This window comes from Scyliorhinus torazame, chromosome 10 (genome assembly GCF_047496885.1).
Source record: "Scyliorhinus torazame isolate Kashiwa2021f chromosome 10, sScyTor2.1, whole genome shotgun sequence".
In the NCBI taxonomy this organism is placed as follows: Eukaryota; Metazoa; Chordata; class Chondrichthyes; order Carcharhiniformes; family Scyliorhinidae; genus Scyliorhinus; species Scyliorhinus torazame.
Genome location: NC_092716.1, coordinates 162383684 through 162401766, shown reverse-complemented (window position 1 = coordinate 162401766; position 18083 = coordinate 162383684). Strand labels below are relative to the sequence as shown.

Genomic DNA, 18083 nt, shown 5'->3' with positions numbered 1-18083 from the left:
CGCTGCATTATAAGAAGGATGTGGAAGCATTTGAAAGGGTGCAGAGGAGATTTACCAGGATGTTGCCTGGTATGGAGGGAAGACCTAATGAGGAAAGGCTGAGGGACTTGAGGCTGTTTCGTTAGAGAGTAGAAGGTTAAGAGGTGACTTAATAGGGGTATACAAGATGATCAGAGGATTAGATAGGGTGGACAGTGAGAGCCTTTTTCCTCGGATGGTGATGGCGAGCACGAGGGGACATAGCTTTAAATTGAGGGGAGATAGATATAGGACAGATGTCAGAGGTAGGTTCTTTACTCAGAGAGTAGTAAGGGCGTGGAATGCCCTGCCTGCAACAGTAGAGGACTCACCAACACTAAGGGCATTCAAATGGTTATTGGATAAACATATGGATGATAATGGAACAGTATAGATGGGCTTTAGATTGGTTTCACAGGTCGGCGCAACATTGAGGGCCGAAGGGCCTGTACTGCGCTGTAATGTTCTATGTTCAATCTGTCCATGCATTCCTGAAGTCCATCTGCCTTGCTGTGTACTGCATTCCCAAGTTTTGTGTCATCTGGAAAATTTGAAATTATGCCCTGTATACCCAAATCCTGTCCATTACTATACATCAATATGAGTAGTGGTCCCAACATGGACTACTGAAGGGTACCACTGAACATTCCACTCTGGTCAGAAAAACAAACATTCACCTATACTCTCTGCATCCTGTTCCTTAGACAATCTTTTATCCACACAGTCACTGCCCTGTTATTTCAAAGGCTTCAATTTTGCTATTATCTATTATCTATTCATGGCCCGCCAACATGCAGTCAGACTGAGGTGGGCAGCACATAAACGTTCTGCACCAACCCCCAGGTCCACACCTGCACCTTTGCAGCATCACCCCAAGCAGGTGTCACTCTGTTGTCTTTGATATAACACTATTGATGGACTCTGTGACCAGCAGGGGGTTGAGTAGTATTGTTCAAAACACATGGGGCGCATCCAGCCTGCTATTCTTAAATGGAGGCTACCCCTCTTAAAAGGAAGCTGCACTGAAGAATATTGTTGCAAGTTAGATGGTGGCTAAGTGAACACCAGTAAAGAAAGAGGGTTAGAAGGTGGCGGAGGCAGCACAGGAGGCAGCAATATGAAGGCGGACAGCAGGTGAGATGTCATGGGTTGGGGGGGGGGGAGAAGCCTAGAGACCTTCAGAAGAGATAGGCAGCAGGTGGCCATGGATGTCAATCACTGGCATCTATACCTGAGGGCCAGGAAGCTATGTCACAAAAGTCTAATGACCTCATGCGAATGGTCAATGTCAGTGAATGCATCTTCACGTGACATCTGGCACCCACCACACCCATCACACACCCATCTTATGCCCACTTGCACCCCCTCAAACTCAGTACTCATGCCTAACATCCAAATACATCTCTCATCTTCATACACCTGCCAATGCTGCCAGCCTCATACCCAACTTGTGCTGCTTCCCCATTCCTGCACTATTCAGCTATGGCAGCCACATCACCGAATCACAGTGCTACACAGTCACTGACATTCTTCCCTCTCTCTTGCAGCATAAGATAGCACAAAATAGAATGGAGTGGAGGAAGACAAGTGAGGGACGAGAATGGCAGTGCCTCGTGAACCTTGTATGGTTCTTGGCATCATTGGGCTGCATCAGTGGGGCTGCTGAGAAGCTTGAGGGTGATGTTATGTTCCTGCTCTAAGTCCTCTCACCTCCCGAAAGGATGAGCAAGCTGCAGATGGTGGTGTGATGTATCTCTTGCTCTGCACCTCACACCTGGTCCCTCACCTCAAATTTCATCTCCTGGTTTCCTGCTTTCAGATAACAAGAGCTGCTGCCTGCCCAGCCGCACCAAAAAGGGAAGAGGACAGCGAGCACTGATGAACAAACACTACCATGTGATCTGGTCCTCACAGTCACCAGCTCAGATACAGGCATTGCATATACCTTGAATGCTGGTACAGAGTTGGGATCAGCTTGTGGCATGCCACCTGGATGCAAATGGACAGTGCCTGGCAAAAAAATGGAGTTGAGGCCACAATCAGATCAGCCATGATCTTACTGAACAGCGGAGCAGGCTCAATGGCGGAATGGCCTATTCCTGCTTCTGATTCCAATATGTTCTGGAGGGTTCTTAGGCAATTTCCTGACATGGTCAAGGAGCATGGAAGAGTCTGGCTCCAAGCTGGTAGAGGGCATCGCGCAGAGTTTCCCCTCACCACAGCCTCTACTCTGACTCCCCGTCGTGGTGCAGACCCAAAGGCAATGCCACTGATGCCGCCTTACCTGTTGCAGCTTTTGTGCAGATGGGTTACCCACTCCACTGTCCTCCCTGTGAGAAAGCAGAAACTCTGTCCAGCAAATGCAGAAATTCAACAAACAAGATCTCTCCAGAGTACACCCAGAGACTTTGCTTTGGAAATAAATTGCCAGAAATGACCGTCTACAATTTTTGGTGCATTGATCTTTAAAGAATGCTGGTGCATGGTTCAACCTGCAGCCTGACCTTTGTAGAGTTGGTTGACTACATGGCCAGGATGAAAGTTGGCAAAATCTGAGATTCTGGCATCGCATTAGTTGATTAGGCTTTCATCGGCGGTTGTAGCTGGGCTGGCGACAGGCCAGTGGACAGTGGGGCCGAGCGATAGGCCAGCAGGGCGAGGTAGAAATCGGACCCAGCATCGGCAGCCTTGCAGAGGAGCCATTTGACTATGTGGACGCCCTTCTCCACTTTGCCGTTGGATTGGGGGTACAGGGGACTGGATGTCACATGCACAAAGTTGTACCTCATGGCAAAGTTGGACCATTCCTGGCTTGCGAAGCAGGGGCCATTGTCCGACATCACAGTGAGTGGGATGCCGATTCTGATCTGGATCTAGACCGAATCTAGATCTTGACCTGGATCTAGATCTGGAATAAGAGCGATGGCGACACCTGTGCTTTTTAAGGCTGTCAGACCTCCTGTGACTTCGATCATAAGAACGACTCCGTGATCACGTCCTGTCATAACTTCGACTCCTGGACCTCCTCCGCCTATCATAGTCATCATAACGGTCATATCGTGGTGAACTTCGTGACGATCTTCGTTCCTTTGATTTCATCTGACCAGGTGTTTTTCGATCACCTTGAGCAAATTGGATCTCAATTTGACGACCACACACCCATTTCCGGTCGAGGTTGTGGAGTGCATCTTCTGCATCACGAACATCTTCAAACTGTATATATGCAAATCCTCTTGGACATCGAATGTAGAAGTCAAGGGAAACGTAAACATCTACTATTGGGCCATAGCGACCAAACACATGACGTAAATCCTCAGGCCTGGTGCAATCCCCGACATTCCTGACGAAGAGGGAGCTATTCGGGGGATGAGCATACCGAGACATGGCGGCGGCTGCACCGAGAGAAAGATGCGGGCCTTAAGGGGTGCTGGGACTCTGCAAGGTGCATGCACCACAGGCGTGGCGTTCTGTTTGAGTAGGATCTTGTAAGTATACGGGAGCGTGCCCATGCCTTCGAAGACGTCGCGGTGCTGGTCGATGATGGCGTTGAGTTGCGCCCTGAAGTCAGTGTCCTGGAAGGCAGAGGTGTCATCAGGAGAGAGAGAGTGAACTCTCTGAACGAGGTTCAATGCTTGCATGCCTGTGCGCCAAGCAGGGAGTCCTTCGAGGAGCCCACGATCTCGAAAGGAAGGATGGCTTTTCGTGATTTGTGCATCACTTCCAGTTGGCACGAGCCGCTATCAGGAATGATGTTGCCATTATAATCCAATAGCTGGCATGCTGATGGAAGGATGGCTGGTTTGACATGAAGGCTTTGGAAATCAGACCACGCCACGAGATTGGCGGAGGCACCAGTGTCCAGGCGGAATCGTATTTGGGACCAGTTGACCGTCAGGGTGGCACACCACTCATCGTCTGGATCGATGCTGTATACCGACAGCGGCTGGTGTCTTTGCTTCGGGAACAGCCTGTTTTTCGTTACGACACCTACTCGAAAAGGCGCCTTCGGGTCCTCGGTGTCACTGCTGTGTGGGAGGTCCGCATCGGACTCGGTGACCGTGGGTTGAATTGCCCGAACATTCCTGCGAGGCTGGCTGAAGCCATATGAATTGGCAGGCTGAGCTGCTCGACAGAAGGCAGCATAGTGGCCAAGTCTGCCACATCGCAGGCATTGTTGAGATTTTACGGGGCATTGCCGTTTTAAATGGGCGGAGCCACTGTTGCCGCACATCGTGACATCAGCGCTTTAGCTGTGCCACCATGCATGCGCAGTGCGGTCGTGCGTGGTGCGCGCCTGCGCATTACGTTCCTCAACGTCGCCGTCCCCTCGTTTGGTGCGTACAAACACGGGAGTCCGCGAAAAGCGCGCAAAATGGCCACCCTCATCCAGGCTGAGGCCCTGGAGGTGTTCAATCACTTGGACCCGTTCCGCCTCGTGGGGACCTTGCCGCGCCGTTTCAGCCGCTTGTATATGGGAATACCGACTCGTGGCGTTTTCATGTCAGACACAGGTCTCGATGGCGGTCGCTAGGGTGAGTTGCTTTACTTTGAGGAGCTGCTGACGCAGGGGGTCCGACTGAATACCAAAAATGATCTGGTTGCCTATCATGGAGCCGGAGGTGGGCCCGTAGCTGCAAGATTGCGCAAGGATGCAGAGGTGCGTGAGAAAGGATTGGAAAGGTTCATCCTTACCCTACAAACACTGCTGGAACACATAGCGTTCAAAACTTTCATTCACCTCTATGCTGCAGTGAGTGTCAAACTTGAGGAGGACCGTCTTGAACTTCGTTTTATCTTCATCATCCGCAAAGGTGAGAGAGTTGAAAATGTGGATGGCGTGGTCCCCGGCCGTGGAGAGGAGAAGAGCAATCTTTCTTGTATCCGAGGCGCCCCCCCCCCCTATCTGTGGCTTCGAGGAAGAGCTGGAAGCGCTGTTTGAAAATCTTCCAGTTGGCCCCGAGTTTCCGGCGATGCGGAGCGGCGGCGGCGGGCTGATGTTGTTCATGTTGCAGGATGATGGAATGCTGGCGGAAGGCAGATCACTTGCAGGTAGGTCTAAGAAGTGCTGATATCCCACCACTCCTGGTATCATGATGTGTTGGGTGTTCTGGATCACACACAGGTCACCAAGACTTGAAATAGTGCAACACTATTTTATTAAATCATTAGCTGTTTAAACATACTCAGACTGTGGGCTAATACAATACTAGCTTTAACTAAAGACCTTTGCCTTGTCCTAACCAGTTGATGCACTCAGCACATGGTGAATGTCTGTGTTACAGGCTGTGAGCTCTGTCCTCCTAGCTAGCTGCAACTCGAATGAGCGGGAACTCTGATGCCCCCTGTCTTTATAGTGCGTGTGCTCTCACTGGTGATTGGCTGCGGTGTTGTGCGTGTTGATTGGTCCCACTGTGTGTCCATCAGTGTGTGTCTGCACCATGATATACTGGTGTATATTATGACAACCGCTTCGTTCCTCTGCAGCTGATGCGCCAGCACCCGACACGCCTTCTCCCCATACTCATACACTGCATCCTGTACCTTCCTCCACTGGGCCTCAGCTTTCCCCGTAGTCAGCAAGTCAAGCTCCGTTTGGAGGCCCAACGCTCCTTCAGCAGCCCCTCCTCGGGGGATTCCACGTATCTCCTATCCACCCTCAGTATCTCCCCCACCAATCTCTCCCTCTCCGTCCTCTCCCTCTTTTCTCTGTGAGCCCTGATTGAAATTAGCTCCCCTCTGACCACCGCCTTCAGCACCTCCCAGACCACACTCACTGGCACCTCTCCGTTGTCATTGGCCTCCATATACCTTTGAATGCACCTCCGGACCCGCCCACAGACCTCCTCATCCGCCAACAAGCCCACATCCATGCGCCACAACGGGCGCTGGCCCCTCTCTTCCCCCAACTCCAGCTCCACCCAGTGCTGGGCGTGATCCGAAATCGCAATGGCCGAATACTCCCTCCCCTCCACTCTCGGGATTAGTGCCCTGCTCACCACAAAAAAGTCTATCCGTGACTAGGCCTTGTGCACGTGAGAGAAGGAGGACTCCCTCGCCCTTGGCCGAGCAAACCTCCACGGATCCACTCCCCCCATCTGATCCCTAAACGCCCTCAGGACCTTGGCTGCTGCCGGCCTCTTACCCGACCTTGACCTAGACCGATCCAGTGCCGGGTCCAGTACCGTGTTAAAGTCCCCCTCCATTATCAGATTCCCTGCCTCCAGATCCGGGATCCGGCTCAACATCCGCTTCATGAACCCTGCATCGTCCCAATTTGGGGCATATACATTCACCAACACCATGCGGGCCCCCTGCAGCCTACCACTCACCATCACATATCGGCCCCCCTTATCCGCCACAATACCCACCACCTCAAAAGTCACCCGTTTGCTCACCAAGATTGCGACCCCCCTGTACTTCGCGTTCAGTCCCGAATGAAAGACCTGCCCCACCCATCCCTTCCTCAGCCTGGTCTGATCCACAACCTTCAGCTGCGTCCCCTGTAACATGGCTACGTCTGCCTTTAGTCCCTTTAAGTGCGCAAACACCCGAGCCCTCTTGGCCGGCCCATTCAAGCCTCTCACGTTCCAGGTGATCAGCTGGATCGGGGGACTACCCCCCCCTTGTCGACTAGCCATCTCCTCTTTTAGGCCAGCCATGTGCCCACGCCTCCCACACTCTCCAGCCCCCCAGGCGGAAGCTCCCCGCCCCGACTCTCCCTCTTACCTCCAGCTCCCCCTCAGTCAGTACAGCAGCAACCCAGATCCCCCCCCCCCCAACCCTCCCCTCCCCCGGCCAAGCAATTGCTTAACCCCCTGCTCCCCCCATTGCACTCCCGTAAGTCAGCTGACTCCTGCTGACCCCGGCCGCTCCCGCCTCTGCCACCGATCGTCCTGTTGGATTCCCCCTCAAAGTCCCCCACCCTCCCCCCACCATAGTGGGATAGCCCAAGTCCCACCTCCATTCCCCCTACAAACCAATGTGTACTCCAATCCAGTACCGCCCCCCGTGTCAGACCCGCCCCCCCTTTCCGCAGGAAAAAGCCTGCGCTCCCTGCCTGGGCCGCCCCCGCCCCCGATGGCGCAGCTCCTTTCTCCTGCAACCTCGCCCCATTCCCCACAGGCCCAGGGCTTCCGGCCCACAATCCCCCCATCGAACGCGGGGAACAACCCCTCCCAAACCAGCACACATACAGAGAAAACACAAGTATCACCCCCTCCCACTCCCCAACATCCCCCGTAGCATGCTACAAACCACTAATTTGACTCTAGCTTCTCATTTTTGTTAAAGGTCCACGCCTCGTCCGGCGTATAAAGTAGTGGTGTCGGTCCTGATATGTGACCCACAGCCGCGCTGGCTGCAACAGCCCGAACTTCACCCCCTTTCCGTGGAGAACCGCCTTGGCCCGGTTCTCGCACCTGCTGCTCCGCTCCTTCGCTCATCTCAAGACACACTCCCTGTCGGTGAAACGGTGAAACCTCACCACCTTAGCCCTCGGCGGCTCATTCGCCTTTGGCCTCCTCGCCAGGACTCTGTGCGTCCCATCCAGCTCCAGGGGCCTCGGGAAGGCTCCCGCGCCCATCAGCGTACTCAGCATCGTAGTCACATACGCCCAGCATCTGACCCCTCCACACCTTCAGGGAGACCCAGAATCCGCAGATTCTTCCTCCTCGACCTGTTCTCCAGATCCTCGAATTTCTCCTGCCATTTTTTATGCAGTGCCTCGTGCGCTTCCACTTTCACCGCCAGGCCCAGGATATCGTCCTCGTTATCAGACGCCTTCTGCTGCACCTCCTTAATCTCTGTCCCCTGCATCCTCTGGGACTCCACCAACCTTTCAATCGATGCCTTTATAGGAGCCAACATCTCTGCCTTCAATTCCGCAAAGCAGCTTCTCAAAAACTCCTGCTGCTCCCGCGACCATTGAGCCCACGCTGCCTAGTCTCCGCCCGCCGCCATCTTGCTTTTTTGCGCCCTTTCTCCTCTCTTCTCTAATGCCACTTTTTTGACCGCTCCGCTCCTGGTCTACTCCATACAGTGCTGGGGGAACCTCACTGCTGCCTTCCCACACCGGGAATCGTCGTCCAAGTGCCACTGGGGCTCCTTAGAAGGGCCCAAAAGTCCGTTTACGGCGGGAGCTGCCGAACGTGCGACCTACCCAGGCATAGCCGCAACCAGAAGTCATACACTAAACTTCTAAAGATGGACTCTTCACTCAAGATGAACTCCTCACTCAAGCCTGATCGCTTGCAACTGGACCCACAAGCAGCTGACGCTACAGAGACTTTTGAACACTGGCTAAGCTGCTTCGAGGCCTACCTTGCATCTTTCAACGAAGACTTCACGGACCTCCAGAAGAAGCAAGTCCTCCACGCACGGGTGAGCCCAAGAGTCTTTAACCTCATCAGGGTCTTCCCCTTGTACGCGGAGGCGATAACGCTGCTCAAAGGACACTACGTGAAATCCGTCCACCAGGTATATGCTAGGCACCTCCTCGCCACGAGACGCCAATGCCCTGGGGAATCACTCGCAGAATTCCAGTGCGCCTTGTGCATCCTCTGTCGAAACTGTGACTGCCGGGCGATATCGGCTACCCAGCACGCGGAGCTGCTGATCAGGGACACCTATGTCGCGGGCATGCACTATCTCCGCCAGTGTTTATTACAAGGGGGGACACTCGGCCTCCCAGAGACAGTCCAGCTCTCCAACTCACTGGAGGTGGCCTCCCAGAACATGGGGGCCTACACCTCTGACCGCGCGGCATCCTCGTGGGCCTCGTGGGCGCAGCCATCAGCCGACCTGGGCGCGACGCAAGCCTGCGCCGCGCAGCGGCCAGCCAATGCCGAAGTGCTACTTCTGCTGCCAGGGTACTCACCCCGACAACGCTGCCCAGCACGGAACGCTACTTGTAATGGCTGTGGGAAGAAGGGCCACTTCTCAAAAGCTTGTCCAGGCCCAACCCCCCCCTAAATCTTCGAGGCCCAGCAGCGCTGCCTGCTGCCGGCCGGGGCCACCCCCAGCTGCCGCGCAACCCGCCATGTGCCACTCATGGGCGCCGGCATCCCTCCCGGGAACCCAGCTCACCCAACCGTACGCTGGCCGCCGCTACCGCCGACCGGTCCGCCAACCGTCTTCCGACACTCATCTCCGTCACACTGGACCAGTCCCGGCCGCATCTCCTCGTGAAGTCTACAATGACCGCCCGGATCAATGGGCTCGAGACGGTCTGCCTTTTCGACTCCGGGAGCACGGACAGCTTCATACACCCAGATACGGTAAGGCGCTGCTCCCTCCCCATCCTACCCGCAACCCAGAAAATCCCCCTGGCTTCTGGATCCCACGCAGTGGAGATCCAGGGGTACTGTGTCGCGACCCTCACTGTGCAAGGCATAGAGTACACCAACTTTAGGCTCTACGTCCTCCCCCATCTCTGCGCAGTGCCATCTCCAGAGCCTTACCTTAAAGTTCAACGGACCCCTGCCCCCCTCACCGTCTGTAGCCTTGCGACCCTTAAGGTCGCCCCACCCTCCCTCTTCGCAAACCTCACCCCGGACTGTAAGCCCGTCGCTACTAGAAGCAGACAATACAGTGCCCAGGACAGAGTCTTCATCAGGTCAGAGGTCCAGCGACTCCTGCGAGAGGGAATCATTGAGGCTAGTAACAGCCCCTGGATAGCCCAAGTGGTGATTGCCAAGACTGGGGAGAAGCACCGGATGGTCATCGATTATAGCCAGACCATCAACCGGTACACTCAGCTCGCATATCTGACATGGTCAACCAGATTGCGCAGTATCGAGTCTTCTCTACAGCCAACTTGAAGTCTGCGTACCACCAGCTCCCTATCCGCCCGGTGGACCGCCAATACACTGCCTTCGAGGCAGATGGCCGCCTCTATCACTTCCTAAGGGTTCTCTTTGGCGTCACCAACGGGGTCTCGGTCTTCCAAAGGGAATTGGACCGAATGGTTGACCAGTACAGGCTGCGCGCCACGTTCCCGTACCTAGACAACATCACCATCTGTGGCCGTGACCAGCAGGACCATGACGAGAACCTCCGGCGCTTCCTCCACACCGCAAAACTCCTGAACCTCACTTATAATAGAGAGAAATGCGTCTTTCGCAGAACCCGCCTGGCCATCCTTGGCTACGTCATGGAACACGGAGTCCTAGGACCCGACCCCGACTGCATGTGCCCCCTCCTGGAACTCCCCCTTCCCCATTGCCCCAAGGCCCTGAAGAGATGCCTGGGGCTCTTCTCTTACTATGCCCAGTGGGTCCCCAACTACGCGGACAAGGCCCGCCCACTGATCAAGTCCACCACATTTCCCCTGGCGACTGAGGCCTGACTGGCCTTCGATCGCATCAAAGCAGACATCGCCAAAGCCGCGATGCACGCTGTGGACGAGTCCATCCTTTTCCAAGTAGAGGGCGATGCGTCGGATTATGTTCTGGCCGTTACACTCAACCAGGCGAGCAGGCCCGTGGCTTTCTTCTCCCGTACCCTCCATGCCTTCAAAATTCGACACTCCTCCGTCGAAAAAGAGATCCAAACCATAGTAGAAGCTGTGAGACATTGGAGGCATTATCTGGCCGGCAGGCAATTCACTCTCCTCACTGACCAACAGTCATTTGCCTTCATGTTTAACAATACACAGCGGGGCACAAGTAGACCGACTCAGGGCCCTCCACAATGACCTCTGTCACCCGCTTTTTCCACTTTATCAAGGCTCGCAACCTGCCCTACTCCATCGAGGTCAGGTCCGTGACCAGGGACTGCCAGGTCTGCACGGAGTGCAAACCGCACTTCTATCGGCCAGACAGAGCACATCTGGTAAAGGCCTCCTGCCCTTTTGAGCACCTCAGCATGGACTTCAAAGGGCCCCTCCCCTCCACTGACCGTAACGTGTACTTCCTCAACATCGTTGATGAGTACTCCAGATTCCCCTTCGCCATCCCCTGCTCTGACATGACCTCTGCCTCCGTTATCAAGGCCCTGCACAGCCTTTTCACTCTGTTCGGGTTCCCCGCCTATATCCACAGTGATCGAGGCTCCTCCTTCATGAGCGACGAGTTGCGTCAGTTCCTGCTCAGCAAAGGCATCGCCTCCAGCAGGACGACCAGCTATAACCCCTGGGGAAACGGACAGGTGGAGAGGGAGAGTGCGACAATCTGGAAGGCCGTCCTCCTGGCCCTATGGTCGAAAAGTCTCCCAGTCTCCCGCTGGCAGGAGGTCCTCCCCGATGCGCTCCACTCCATCTGGTTGCTTCTATGTCCGGCCACTAACCAGACTCCTCATGAGCGTATGTTTGCCTTCTCCAGGGTCTCGCTCCCGTCCTGGCTGACAATCCCAGGGCCCGTTCTTCTCTGCAAGCATGCGAGGAGCCATAAAACCGACCCCCTCGTCGAGAAGGTCCTGCTGCTCCATGCAAACCCCCAATATGCCTACGTGACACACCAGGACGGGCAGCAGGACATGGTCTCCCTTCGGGATTTGGCTCCTGCAGGCTCCCCGACAACAATCACCACCACACCCCACCCTACACCGTCTCCCCCCACCTCCTCCCACCTCCCTCACGACCTGACTCCCACAGGCCCACCGAGGACAAGCACCACCACACCCGCCCATACACCGCCCCCCCTTCGCCGACTCAACTTCTGGGTGAAGAAGATGACAACACGCTCCCGGACGCGCAGGTCTCGACGCCGGCGTCAACACCGCAGCCGGGACTGAGGCGGTCACAGCGGAAGGTCAAGGCCCCTGACAGACTTGACCTTTAACACCACTTCACCCCCACCAGACTTTTTTTAAAACAGGGGGTTTAATGTGGTAAACCACGTTATTGTATTTATTGTATTATATTCACTGTGCTGTGTTGTACATGCCTGGGCTTGTCCAGGCTGGCTCCGCCTGTGGCTCCTCCCCTCGGGGCTTCTGTATAAAAGTGGCAAATCTCCGCCTCCGGACCCAGTTCGGGTCCAGAGGCAGGAGGCTTGCTGTTTAGTGTATTAAAGCCTCAGTTACGTTTATCACTCGTCATCTATTATTGATGGTGTATCAGTATGTTATTACGTATGTTTGTTTACAAACCCAGCAGTCAATTGACCAGAGTATGATGAGTCTTTGGGGAGGAACTGCTGTTGATCCGTGGGAAAAGCTCTCACTTCTGGGTCACAAGGTTGCAGGTTCAAGTTCTACTCCTGGACATGAGCAGAAAAATCACGCCTGACACTAAATTGCAGTACTGAGGGAGTGCAACATTACTGGTGGTGCCATCTTTTGACTTTAAATGAAGGGCGTCTCTTGTGGACCTTAAAGATCCCAGTGTCCTGGTTATTATCAAATTTCTTTGCGACTAGCTTTATGCAAATTTGCTGCTGTGTTTCATACACTATAGCAGTGACTACACTTCAAAAGTACTTCCTTGGTTGTTAAGTACTTTGAGATAGAATCATAGAATTTACAGTGCAGAAGGAGGCCATTCGGCCCATCGAGTCTGCACCGGCTCTTGGAAAGAGCACCCTACCCAAGGTCCACACCTCCACCCTATCCCCATAACCCAGTAACCCCACCCAACACTTCGGGCAATTTTGGACACTATGGGCAATTTAGCATGGCCAATCCACCTAACTCGCACATCTTTGGACTGTGGGAGGAAACCGGAGCACCCGGAGGAAACCCACGCACACACAGGGAGAATGTGCAGACTCCGCACAGACAGTGACCCAAGCCGGTAATCGAACCTGGGACCCTGGAGCTGTGAAGCATTTGTGCTATCCACAATGCTACCGTGCTGCTGTCCTGAAGTTTTGAAAGGTGTTGTATCAATGCAATTTTTTCTTTATTTTTATGGTCATACGCTTGTTAGCTCCACCAATGCCTTAGCAGATTAAGTCAGAATACAGCAGAAGTCCCAGATTTTACCCCAGTTCATCTTAGGTCGGGACAGCAGGAGAAATACGACAATTGATCGCAATATCCCTGAGGTAAGGAAATGTTTTTTTCTGACCAATCACCATCCCCAGCGTATCTCTTTTCCTCATTTCCTGTCTGGTATTGTCAATCTGCTGTCTGTGTAGAAATCCCCCCATCCTGTCTCCACCTTTTGAAAGTGACGTCCAATTTGACTGGCACGAACATGTGGTTGTTGCAGATGGGGGCCTTAATGCACCAAAGTGCTGTCGTAGTTGCTTCCACGACCTGAGTGTGGCTATTATCAGGGGTTCGTTGAGTGCCTGGTTTGTGGATGGGCCCAGAGGGAGGTGTCTCTCTCCCGCCATGATCAATTTTACCACTGAGTTGAAGAAGGCCTTGTGGATGTAGATCAGTATGGATCCAAACAGGAAGAGGGCAGCATGGTAGCATTGTGGATAGCACAATTGCTTCACAGCTCCAGGGTCCCAGGTTTGATTCTGGCTTGGGTCACTGTCTGTGCGGAGTCTGCACATCCTCCCCGTGGGTTTCCTCCGGGTGCTCCGGTTTCCTCCCACAGTCCAAAGATGTGCAGGTTAGGTGGATTGGCCATGCTAAATTGCCCTTAGTGTCCAAAATTGCTCTTAGTGTTGGGTGGGATTACTGGGTTATGGGGATCGGGTGGAGGTGTTGACCTTGGGTAGGGTGCTCTTTCCAAGAGCCGGTGCAGTCTCGATGGGCTGAAAGGCCTCCTTCTGCACTGTAAATTCTATGTTAATTAGGAACCTGGGCAGTACGTTAATCTTGATTGGTTGCATCCTCCCTGCCAGGGAGAATGGGTCCACCAGCCAGAGTTAAGCTGAGAAGAGAGATAAAATCTGAGCCTCATTAAAATATTTAAGTGTAGGAAGGTCACATGACGTGAGTGCGGAAGAAGCTATGTTTTCGCAAGTTCCGGCTCTGTTCATCTTTTATTCTGGCTTCTCATCCCAAGCACATTTCCTATTCATCTTTTCTTGAGTTAAGTGGCTTGTGCTATGCCTTGGGACATGTTTGGCAGATGTCTTTGCGAGAAAGCTGAGATAAAATGCTAGAATCTTCGCTTGTTTGTGGCGGCTGGAGTGAGCTGAGGTGGGGCCCTTCTTTGGGTGGCATAATAATAATAATAATAATCTTTATTGTCACAAGCAGGTTTACATTAAGACTGCAATGAAGTTACTGTGAAAAACCCGTAGTCGCCACGTTCCAGCGCCTGATCGGGTACACGGAGGGAGAATTCAGAATGTCCTAACAAGCACGTCTTTCGGGACTTGTGGGAGGAAACCGGAGCACCCGGAGGAAACCCATGCAGACACGGGGAGAACGTGCATAGTTGCTGTTGAGCGGCTTTCATCTTGGCAGTGCTGTGTGCAACAGATGATCGATGCCAACGAAGATGTTGCCTTGGTTGCAAATCTCGGCTCTGTGGTGCAGGTCACCAAGGCTCACTTCCAAGAGTTTTTTTTAAACTAAAAGTTTTATTGAGGTATTTCTTTGGCTTTTTAACTTACAACAAAATCAACAATATACATAACAAGGAAAATATAAACATAGTGCAAGTTCCACCTCCCTCTCCCACAGGTCTTGCCATTACTTACCCCCCTAACCTACGCTAATCTAACCCCACCCCCCCTTTCCGCTGATGATTAGTTCTCTGCGAGGAAGTCGACGAATGGTTGCCACCTCCGGGTGAACCCAACAGAGACCATCTCGTGGCGAACTTAATTTTCTCCAGGCAGAGGAAGCCAGCCATGTTTGAAAGCCAGATCTCTGATTTCGGGGGCTTTGAGTCCCTCCATACCAGCAATATGAACCTCCGGGCTACCAGGGGAGCAAAGGCCAGAACGTCTGATTCTTTCTCCTCCTGGATTCCTGGAACCTGCGACACCCCAAAAATCGCCACCTCCGGATTCATTGCCACCCTTGTATTTAATACCTTGGGCATGGCGTCACCAAACCCCTGCCAAAATCCCCTCAGCTTTGGGCATGCCCAGAACATATGGACATGGTTCGTTGGCCCCTCCGCCCACTTCGCACACCTGTCCTCCACCACAAAGAATCTGCTCATCCGGGCCACTGTCATCTGAGCCCGGTGAACAACCTTAAATTGGATCAGGCTGAGCCTGGCACATGATGCGGTCGCGTTCACCCTAACCAACGCGTCCACCCAAAGGCCCTCCTCTATCTCTCCCCCCAGATCCTCTTCACACTTTTACTTCAGCTCCTCGGTCTGCGTCTCCTCCGAAACCATAAGCTCTTTATGTATGTCTGAGACACTCCCTTCTCCTATCCATCCTCTAGAAACCACTCTATCCTGAATCCCCCTTAGCAGCAGGAGTGGGAAGGTTGGTACCTGCTTCCACAAAAAGCCCCATACCTGCAGATATCAAAATTAATTTTCCTCCGCCAATGCAAACTTCTCCTCCGGCGCCCTCATACTCGGGAAGCTTCCTTCTATAAACAAGTCCCCCATCCTCTCAATCCCCGCTCTCCGCCAAATTCGGAACCCCTCGTCCATCCTCCCCGGGGCAAACCGGTGGTTGTCGCAGATTGGGGACCACACCGATGTCCCCTCTGCTCCCACATGTCTCCTCCACTGCCCCCAGACTCTCAGGACCGCCACCACCACTGGACTGGTGGAGTACCGCTCCGGCGGGAACGGCAGCGGCGCCGGTACCAACACCCCCAAACTTGTGCCCTTACAAGAAGCCGCCTCCATGCGTACCCATGCCGGCTCCGCCCGCACCATTCACCTCCTCACCATGGCTATATTGGCCGCCCAGTGGTAATTGCTGAAATTCTGCAGCACCAGCCCTCCATCCCCCCGACTCCGCTCGAGCATTGCCCTCTTCACTCGTGGGGACTTGCCCCCCCCCACACAAAGCCCACGATAATCTTATTGATCCACTTAAAAAAGGACCGCGGGATGAAGATGGGGAGGCATTGGAAAACAAATAGGAATCTCGGGAGGACCACCATTTTTACCGATTGAACTCTGCCCGCCAGAGACAACGGGAGCCCATCCCATCTCCGGAAATCCTCCTTCATCTGATCCACCAACCGGGCCAAGTTCAATTTGTGAAGCCTGTCTCAATCCCTCACCACTTGTATACCCAGGTACCTGAAACTGTCCCCTCTGAACGGCAGTTCCCCCAGTCGCCTCTCCAGACCTCTCACCTGGACCACAAACATCTCACTCTTCCCCATATTGAGCTTATACCCCGAAAACCGGCCGATTTCCCCTAAGGTTCCCATAATTTCTTCCATCCTCTCCATTGGGTCTGAGACATACAGCAGCAGGTCATCCGCATACAACAAGACTCTATGCTCCCCCCCCCCCCCCCCCCCCCCCTCGCCCCACCGGACCAACCCCTTCCAGTCCCTTGAGGCCCTCAGAGCAATTGCCAGCGGCTCTATCGCCAGTGCAACAAACAGCAGTGGGGAGAGGGGGCATCCCTGTCTCGTCCCCCGATGTAGCCTGAAATAGTCCGAAGTCGGCCTGTTTGTCCGTACACTAGCAACCGGAGCCTGGTACAGCCCCTCCGGTCAATAAAGCCCCTCCGAAAACCTAACTGCTCCAGCACCTCCCAGAAGTAATCCCACTTGACCTGGCAAAGGCTTTTTCCGCGTCAATCACGACCACCAGTTCAACTTCCCTACCTTCCGGGGGCATCGTGATTACGTTTAACAGCCTTCTTACATTGGCCACCAGCTGCCTACCCTTAACAAACCCAGTCTGATCCTCGCCTATAACGTCCGGGACACAGTCCTCAATCCTAGAAGTCAGAATTTTGGCCAGAAGTTTAGCATCTACGTTCAGCAAGGAAATCGGCCGATAAGAACCACACAGCTCTGGGTCCTTGTCCCTTCTCAGAATGAGCGAGGTCATGGCCTGTGACATCGTCTGGGGCAGAACCTCTCTTTCCTAGGCCTTGTTAAAGACCTTCATCAGCACCGGCCCCAATATTCCGGAGAACGTTTTATAGAACTCGACTGGGTACCCGTCCGGTCCCGGGGCCTTGCCCAACTGCATGGCCTTCAAACCCTCCACTATCTCCTCCAGCCTAATCGGGGCCCCTAGCCCTCCTACCAGCTCCCCATCCACCTTCGGGAAAGTCAACCCATCCAAAAGGTGCCTCATCCCCTCCGGCCCCGCAGGGGGTTCCGACCTGTACAACCTGCTATAGAAATCCCGAAAGGTCTTGCTCACCCCCGCCGAGTCCCCAATTAAGTTCCCATCCCCGTCAACAACTTTCCCTATTTCTCTAGCTGACTCCCTCTTTCTGAGCTGCTGTGCAAGCATCCTGCTGGTCTTCTCCCTGTGCTCATAAATCACCCCCTTCACCTTTCTGAGCTGTTCCACTGCCCTCCTGGTGGTTAACAAACCAAATTCTGCCTGTTGCCTCCGGCGTTCCCTTAAAAGCCCTGCCTCTGGAGCCTCCGCATACCTCCTATCAACTCGTAGAATCTCTTTTACCAGTCGGTCCGTTTCTGCCCCATCCGTCCTGTCCCTGTGAGCCCGGATCGCGATCAGCTCTCCTCTCACTGCCTTCAGCGCTTCCCAGACCACCGCTGCTGAGACCTCCCCCGTATTGTTTACCTGCAGGTAGTTCAGCATGCACTTCCTCAGCCTCCCGCACACCGCTTCGTTCGCCAAGAGCCCTACATCCAACTTCAATTGCGGGCGCTGCTTGCTATCCATACTAACCTGCAGGTCCACCTAGTGCGGAGCATGGTCCGAGATCTTAATCACCGAATACCCCGTGTCCACCACTCCCGCCAACAGGGTCCTACCCACAACAAAGAAATCTATCCCGGAATACACCTTGTGCACGTTGGAGAAAAAACAAAATTCCTTGGCCCTTGGCTGCCTAAATCTCCATGGATCCCCCCCCCCCTATCTGCTCCATGAACCCTTTCAGCTCCTTTGTCATTGCTGGCACCGTGCCCGTTCTCGAGCATGACCAGTCCAGGCCTGGATCAATAACTGTGTTGAAATCCCCACCCATAATCAGCCTGTGCGAATCCAGGTCCAGAATCTTCCCCAGCACACTCTTTATAAAATCTCCATCGTCCCAATTTGGCACGTATACGTTGACCAGCACTACTTTCATCCC

General features: G+C 53.9%; 1 pseudogene; it reads right to left on the bottom strand.

Moving 5' to 3' along the window:
- Positions 1–2857: 2857 nt before the first annotated feature.
- On the bottom strand, positions 2858–3408 carry LOC140430272 (serine/arginine-rich splicing factor 12-like; annotated as a pseudogene).
- Between the last annotated feature and the right edge of the window lie 14675 nt (positions 3409–18083).